Genomic DNA, 8,297 nt, shown 5'->3' on the forward strand with positions numbered 1-8,297 from the left:
TCTGATGGCTTTTAGTACCCTCCCACTTCCAGGGCTCATCCTGGCCTCTGTGCAGACTCACCCTGCACACACAGCCCTGAGGCCACAGGACAATGGGCACAAGCAATGGGAATGGTCCCCATGAACTGTGCTTTCCTGGCACTGTCCCAGGCAGAAGCCCCTCTCTGGGTGGGACCCTGGCTCTTAGCTTGGTCCCCTCTGGAGGAGGGCTTTGAGGTGGCCCCTCTGGCAAGGTTTATCCCTTCCAACTCCCTTGTCTTGCTACGTGAGGGCTGATGTTTGCAATGGAGAGAAGGCGGCGAGGCTCCCTCTGTGCCCATCACCTTGTGCCCATGGCAGGACATTGCGGGGGGGAGCTCCCAGAAACCCGCTGTGGCTGTGGGGAATGGATGGAGCCGCTGTGCTGGGGAGCTTCCCCCACTCCGGTCATTGCCTGCCCCGCTCGTTCATCCCTCCCCGGCAGGAACCGTTCTGAGCCCATTGAGCACCCACCAGCCCCAGCGCTGCGACCTCTGCCTCCCACCGCTGGCTTCCCCCGAGGACTGGGACCCCCGCAGCCCCCGCGGGGTGCCGTGCCCCGCAGCGGCCCTGCCTGACAGCCTGGGCTCCACCCCGGTGCGATAATGGTTTTCTGCCTGAGTTCAAAGCGCAGCCGGTGCTGCCTGCCCGGGCCTGGTGCAACGCCGGCTGCTCCCGCCTGGAGCGCCCGATCTGTAACAGGAGTTACGGGCTGCAGCTTTGGGATCGGCTGCTCTGCCCCTGTTATTGTTTGGGTTTAATCCAGATAACTGTGCTCAGCCACGCACTGCAGGGAGGAGCAAACGGCAGGATGAGCTTCATCCGCCTTTCATGGCACCGCATGGCACAGGAGCGGGGCTGCATAACCAGGGGCTGCATGGCCGGGGGCTGCATGGCGGGGGCTGCATGGCCGAGGGCTGCATGGTGGGGGCTGCATGGCCGGGGGCTGCATGGCTGGGCCTGCATGGCCGGCAGGAGCCCCGGTGGTCTCGGTGCATCGCTCCCCCTCGGGATCGGCCCCGAGCCTCTGCCGGGATCCGCAGGGCGGCGCTGGGGGGGCAACCGCTGCGCACGGGCGCCCTCTGCTGTCGGCAGACGGCGCGGCGAGACAGAGCGGAGCGGTGCGGGAACTGCGGGGCGGATGCGGTTTTCCGGGGGGTACGGGGAGCTTCAGGGATGTGCAGGAGCGGCAGAGGACGCAGGGGAGTTCTGGGAAGCTTTGGGGTGTTCAGGTCTGTGTAGCGCGGGTGCTGGGCAGCGCAAGGAGGCGCTCGGCTTTGCAAGAGGGTGCTGGGCTGTACTGCACGGGCACCCATTCCCTGCCTTGGTGCGAGATGCTGCTCCCAGCACTGGACTCCTGCAGTGTGCGGGGCCAGAACCTCACAGCGAGGCAGGGCACGGCCACCATCACACCGGGGCCAGATGCACCCTTCAGTGCTGGTCACAGCCAAGCCCTGGGGTCCTGCCCTCCTGGTACTCCCCAGCAGCCCCACACCATACAGCCCCACACCATGCAGCCCAAGCCATGCAGCCCCACGCCATGCAGCCGTGCAGGCAATGCTGCGCCCACTCCCGGCACAGGCAGAGCCACCAGAGCACCGCGCTTGGCGCTGAGCTGGCACCTGCCTCCTGCCCGCAGAACTGGGCCCTCGCCCTTCCTGGGTGGGGAGGGAAGGAGGTGAACGTGAAGGAGTGTGCAAGGGTGTGCACGCGAGGGTGCCCCCATGGCTGTAGGTAGTGCTCAGCTGTAGCCACAGATGGCACCACTCGCTGCTCCAGACAGCGTCCCTTGGGCACCCCGGCTCTTACCGACCCCACCTGCTGCAGGCCTGCAGCGTGAGCATGCAGAGACCCGGCTGTGGTGTGTGGGAGCAGCGCAGGGCTCCTCAAAACCACAACACAAAACCACAACCAACACGAACAGGTTGCCCAGGGGGGTTGTGGAGTCTCCCACATTGGAGATATTCAAGGCCGCCTGGACAAGTTCCTGTGTGATGTACTCTGGGTTACCCTGCTCTTGCAGGGGGGTTGGAGCAGATGAGGTCCCTTCCAACCCTTGGGATTCTGTGATTCCCAAGTGATTCCGCTCTGGGGATGCTCACCCTGAGCCCCCAGCCCCAAGCCGCTGCCAGGGCCATGAGGCAGCCTCTGTGTCCTTGTTCTGGCTGTCGGCTGCACAGGCCTCCCCTGCGATGCACCAGACACTGTCAGCCCCATGCCCCACAAGCTGAGGCTCTTTGGCATCTGCAGGCTCACAGCTGCCAGAAATATGCCCACTGCCCCCTGGCAACCTAACAGGATGGTGCCTGCAGAGCTGGTGAGGATGCTCAGGGCGAGGGCCAGGATGCAGCCCAGCCTGTGTCCTGCATGGCCAGACCCATCCCACAGAGCCAGGGAGGCGCCTTTGTCCTGGGTCTGCTCAGACTCCAGGGCCGGGACACTGCCTGCTCTGGCATGGAGAAGGCTCTGTGCCCCAGATAGGGCAGGGCAGTGTGGGGTCACCCCATGGGACAGCCAGGCTGGAGGGCACAGGGGGCCCCACACCTGCCTGAGCACACTGCATGCTGAGTCAGTGGACAGGAGGGGATGTGTGCTGCAGGGACAGGAGGGGATGTGTGCTATAGGAGGGGATGTGTGCTATAGGAGGGGATGTGTGCTGCAGGGACAGGAGGGGATGTGTGCTGCAGGACAGGAGGGGATGTGTGCTATAGGAGGGGATGTGTGCTATAGGAGGGGATGTGTGCTGCAGGGACAGGAGGGGATGTGTGCTGCAGGGACAGGAGGGGATGTGTGCTATAGGAGGGGATGTGTGCTATAGGAGGGGATGTGTGCTGCAGGGACAGGAGGGGATGTGTGCTATAGGAGGGGATGTGTGCTATAGGAGGGGATGTGTGCTGCAGGACAGGAGGGGATGTGTGCTATAGGAGAGGATATGTGCTGCAGGACAGGAGGGGATGTGTGCTATAGGAGAGGATATGTGCTGCAGGACAGGAGGGGATGTGTGCTGCAGGACAGGAGGGGATGTGTGCTATAGGATGGGATGTGTGCTATAGGAGGGGATGTGTGCTGCAGGACAGGAGGGGATGTGTGCTGCAGGACAGGAGGGGATGTGTGCGCTGCAGGAACGCGCCTGCGTCACCCCTGCACTCCCACGCCCGCAGCTTGGGCGGCCCAGCGCCAGGCTGAAACTTGTCTGTGGGTTAATTACAGGGAGGTGAGGACTCCAGGGGATTTACATTCCTCCTGGGCCACGCCTGGAAAGAACTTTCACCATCAGCCAGCTCCTGAGACATTATTTTCCACCCATGCTGCCAGCTCCAGCCCTGCGTGGGGACCCAGGGGGCTCAGGGGCTCCTCCCTGCCCCATCTCGGGTGCTGCAGACAGCCCCAGCCCCTCTCCTGCTGCCCCGGGAGCTCCAGGGAGGTCTCGTTGGTGCCTTTGGTCCCAGGGGTCAGAGGCTGTGGGTTGTGGTGGCTGAAAGCTGGGGGTTTGCAGCAGTGTCCTGAGAGATGGAGCCCTGTGGTGGCCAGGCAGCTCCTTCACCTTCACCTTGGCTGGGGATGGCTCCCCAGTGACTGCCAGGACACAGGGCTTGGGGCTGAGGCTGTTGTGAGGGATGAGGGGTATCAGGGGACTCACTGGGCCAAAGGGTCCGTGTCTGCTCAGGGCAGTTCTGTCTGCACACAGTAGCAGGCAACCAGCGCTCCCCACAGCAGACAGGCCTGGACCCACTGACCCCTGTGGTCACATCCCATCCTTCCTGGCTGCTAAACCAACAGGGAAGGAGCCAGATCCCTTCTGTCCCCTGCGCTCTCCCCCATACCCAGTGAACATGGAGACACGCAGGCAGCTGCTGGCTCCAGCACAGCTTTGGCTAGAGCTGCCTGCTCCCACCAGTGCCAGTGCTCCAGCATCGAGCCCCCCGTGGTGGGGTCACTGGGAGGCCAGGACTGCTGTCCTGCTGCAGGCCTTGGCTGGTGTGTGCTGCAGCAGCAGTAACGTGAGTGTCACTGCAGTGAGGCTCGTGCCCTGTGCCGGTCCATGGCCAATTGGCAGGACTGGGAACACGGTCACACCAGTGAGGACAGCGTGGCACATGGGCACACCAGCCAGACCAGTATGGCACAGGGCACTGCCAACCAGACCAGTGTGGCACATGGCACTGCCAACCAGACCAGTGGGGCACAGGGCACTGCCAACCAGACCAGTGTGGCACATGGTCACACCAGCCAGACCAGTGTGGCACATGGGCACTGCCAACCAGACCAGTGTGGCACATGGCACTGCCAACCAGACCAGTGTGGCACAGGGCACTGCCAACCAGACCAGTGTGGCACATGGGCACACCAGCCAGACCAGTATGGCACATGGCACTGCCAACCAGACCAGTATAGCACGTGGCACTGCCAACCAGACCAGTGTGGTACATGGGCACACCAGCCAGACCAGTGTGACACATGGTCACACCAACCAGACCAGTATGGCACATGGCACTGCCAACCAGGCATCAAGCCCTTTGTGTCCTGCAGCATGGGGCCTGGGAGCTGGGGCTCAGTGTGTGAATCCCATGGCATGGGGCTGCCCCACGCTCAGCCTGTGGGTCCCTGCCTGCATCCCCTCCCTGCCGGGACCCTGCTGACCAACCCTGCTGGGGTCTGGAGCCTCGGCTTTGCCATGCCCTGAGCCTGGGGGGGGGGGGGGGAATGTCCCATTTTGGCCTCCCCCGCTGCGGGAGCTGCTGGGAACGGCGGCCCCAGCTCGGTGCCAAGCAGGAGGTGTTTTGCAAGCGGGAGCAGCGGTTTCCTCACGCGGGCCGGGCGCGGCCGTGACTCTGGCGATGGGAACGCGCGGGCAGGACCCACCTCGGTAATGGCAGCGTGGAGCTGGGCGTGGGGACAAGCCAGGGCAGGACAGGGCTGCGTCAGCGCCCAGCACCGCCTGATGCAGCCACAACGCACCCCATTGCCCCAGGCTGGAGGGGCTCCTGCTCCTGCGCCCCTGTGTTGGGTTTGCCTCCAGCAGGGCACGGGCTCAGAGGGAACCCCCCCACGGTGGGTATTTGTGCCTGCCCCTGTTCAAGAGCAAAGGCAAAGGCTGAAATTGAGCTGTGGGGCAGTGTCCCCACCTCTGATCTCAGCCCCATGGGGTTCACTCAAACCTGGCCCCAGCCTGGAGAGAACCACGCTGGGTGCTGCGGCCTCAGAGCCAACACAAACCTGAGCATCCAGGCCCTGAGCTTCCCTGTGCCCCCAAAACCTGCTCCATCCACCAGCCCTTCCCGCCCCATGCCCTTCCTGCCCCATGCCATTCCCTGCTCCATCCACCAGCCCTTCCTGCCCCATGCCAGAGCAGCCCCCATGGCTCTGCCTCCTGGCCAACACAAGGCTAAGCCCATGGCACCAGCACAGCAACATCTGCGGTGCAGCCACTTGCAGAAAGGCTCCATCTTGACCTGGTTTTCCAGGGAAGCCTCATTCCATGGGGTGAGCCCAGTGGCTGTTGGGAAGCCAAGGACATGGTGGCTCAGCAGCACTCTTATACCAGTGCCACCTGCAGATGCCTTGGTAGGGGAACTGGGGGGATTGAGGGTCCCCTGGGGAGGGCTCATCCCTGGGGTGCTGCTGCTGGGGGAGGCCTGACACCTCGTAAGCAGAAGAAGGGGATGAGGCTGAGATGTTTTCCAGCTGGACCCCAAGGCACAGCCTGCCACCTGCATATGCTGGCTGCTGAAATGAGGGGCCGGAACAGCTCTGTGCTGCCTGGCACCATGGGGCGAGCAGAAGAGCTGCTCCTGCACCCTTAGGGTGCCCAGAGAGCCCCGGGCAGCACAAATGGGCACAGAGGGGCCAGGCAGAACATGGCAGCAAACCGGAGCTGTGGCTCCAGCAGCCACAGTGCCCAAAGGACCTCAGGCACCCCCCACAAGAGCCCCTCCGCCACTGCAACCTGCGGGGCTGTGCCCGCAGAGCTCCCCCGTCCTGGTGGCCAGCCCGGAAGTGTCCCCATTCGTGTCTGGGTTCTGGGTGCAGGGCACCAGGACCCCAAATCCTGCTCCTGGCTCCTGTCCCGGCCAGGGGCCGCAGCCAAGGCTTTCACAAGAGGCAGCGCCGAGGGAGGAGGCAGCGCTGGGCGGCCGCCAGTGTTTGGCCCTGGGGGAGCTGATGCGCGCAGGCAGGGATGAGCACGCCCGGCCGTGGGGCAGGGACCTGCCCACACCCCTTCGGGTTTTGCCTCGTAAGTGAAACACCAGCTCGGAGCGGGGCAGATGCTGACCCAGGTGTTTGGCCTCACCTGCCCCTTCTCTCTGCTCAAGTCAGCAGAGTGGGGACTCTGGGCCCTGCCCTGTGCTCCCCATCGCTGCTGCTCTTACCCCACAAGTCTCCCGTGCCTTTACCCCTGGTTGGTGAGGGGTGGATTCAGCCCCATGTCCTCTGTCACACAGGGCAGGGTCGGATGCCTGAGCGGGGCTGCTTGCAGGGTAGGGCAGGTTCCTCCCTTGGCTTGAGCAGGGGGTAACCCTCAGGGCTGAGATGCGTGGGGCAGTGCCCTGCAGAGGGAAGGGGCTGCTGCTCTCATGGGCCTTGGAGCCCTCCAGATGCATGAGGAGGGCAGCACAGCAAAGCTCTTCCCCTCTTGTCCCTGCCGTGCCCTAACAGGGGACTCTGATCCCTATTGTGCCAGGCAGCACTGGCAGCACAGGGCCATGTGTGCAAGCACCCGGGGAGGGGGGGGCTTGTGGCTTTTCCCAGTGCATTCAGGGTGTCCCCATAGCCAGGCACCCAGCAGGGCAGGAAAGGGCCCAGACTGGGCTGCCTTGTGTCTATGGGTGTCACTAGTGGTGAGCTCCCACATGGCTCAGCAGGGCCCTGCCTGGCCCCTTCCCAGGGTCTCTCCCTGCACAGAGCAGGTTGTTCCCTGGGGGTGGGTGATGCTGCCTGGCTCAGCAGAGCAGGACGGCCACAGTGCCCCTGCCCCACTGCACTAGGGCAGAGGGATGGAGCCGAGCAGGGCAGGAGCAGCGGGAGAGGAGTTACATCCCCTCTGGACCCCGTGCCTCGTGCTGTGGACCCCTCCTCGTGCCAGCCAGCTCCAGGCAGTGGGAGTTGAGCCTGGCCCCTTCGCATGGGGGAAGGAAACGCAGGATGTGCCTGGCAAAAGCAGGTTTGCTGGTGTGCATGAACAGGACGAGCTGGGGCGATCCCTGCCTCTGCCGGTGCTGAGGCTCTGATCCTGCAGCACTGCGCTCCCATCCTGCATCCGGAGAGCCTGGACACAGAACCCCTGTGCGGCTCCTCGAGCTGCCCTTGCCCTGCCCGCTCTGGGCCTTTGGACACGGTCCCAGGCACTGAACAGGGGGGGAGCAGCCATGGGGCCCACAGTTGTTTCTGTGGACAGCGTGGCCCATGCACAGGGGTCACCGTGTCTCTGCCCCCCACCAGACACACACAGAGCTGATGGAGCCTGCGGTGCCCAAGCCTGGATCTGCCTTGGTACAAACCTCATGGGCAGGGCAAGGCCAGGCAGAGCTGAGCGTGCTGCTGGTGTCCTGAGCTGGGCACATGAGCTGGCTCCGGGGCTGCTCCCACCCTTCCCAGCCCCTGGGATCGCTGCTCCCATGCCAGATTTGCTCCATGCTGATGCCAGCTCCCCAGGCGAGGGCTGGGGCTGCCCGGGCCATGGGGACCCCATCAAGGTGGGTGTTTATTTGAGGTGAGCACTGACAGTGTGTGCACGGAGACCTCAACCTCGGCCAAGGGCATCCCTGTGGGTACAGGACAGCCCCATGGGAACAACACTGGCACTGCCTGGGTTGCAGCAGAAGGTACAGCCCCCCCTCTCTGCAGGACACCCAGGGGATCCCCTACCCCTCGACCCGCCCCAAGCCTAGGGGACAGAGCACTTGGGCTGCAGCCCCCAGCACCCACCCAGGGCACGGCACAAGGCGGCCACAGGCACGATCTCAGCCGGGGGAGGCTGCGTGGCCCAAGTGCAGGCAGGGAGAGGCTGAGCTGGGCTGGGAGCCAGGAGCGCCCCGGGCTGGGCTGAGCCGCGGTGTTCAGAGCTCTCCTGGCACCTCGCGGAGAGGAGAGGGGTCACAGCCAGCCCTGGGGAAGGCAGAGGATGAGCAGGGGGAGGAAGGCTCCTGCCAGGGGAAGGGGGAGCTGAGCAGTGGCAGGGCTGGTGAAGAAGCACCTTTAGAAAGCAGTGACTGCAGCACACCGGGTGCCAGGAGTTAGGTGGGAATTGGGACGTGCCCACAGATGGCCACTGCAGGGGA

Source organism: Neopsephotus bourkii, unplaced genomic scaffold (assembly GCF_033783945.1).
Source record: "Neopsephotus bourkii isolate Nb327-2 ecotype Australia unplaced genomic scaffold, CSIRO-AGI_Nbou_v1 NB_1090, whole genome shotgun sequence".
Classification (NCBI taxonomy): domain Eukaryota; kingdom Metazoa; phylum Chordata; class Aves; order Psittaciformes; family Psittacidae; genus Neopsephotus; species Neopsephotus bourkii.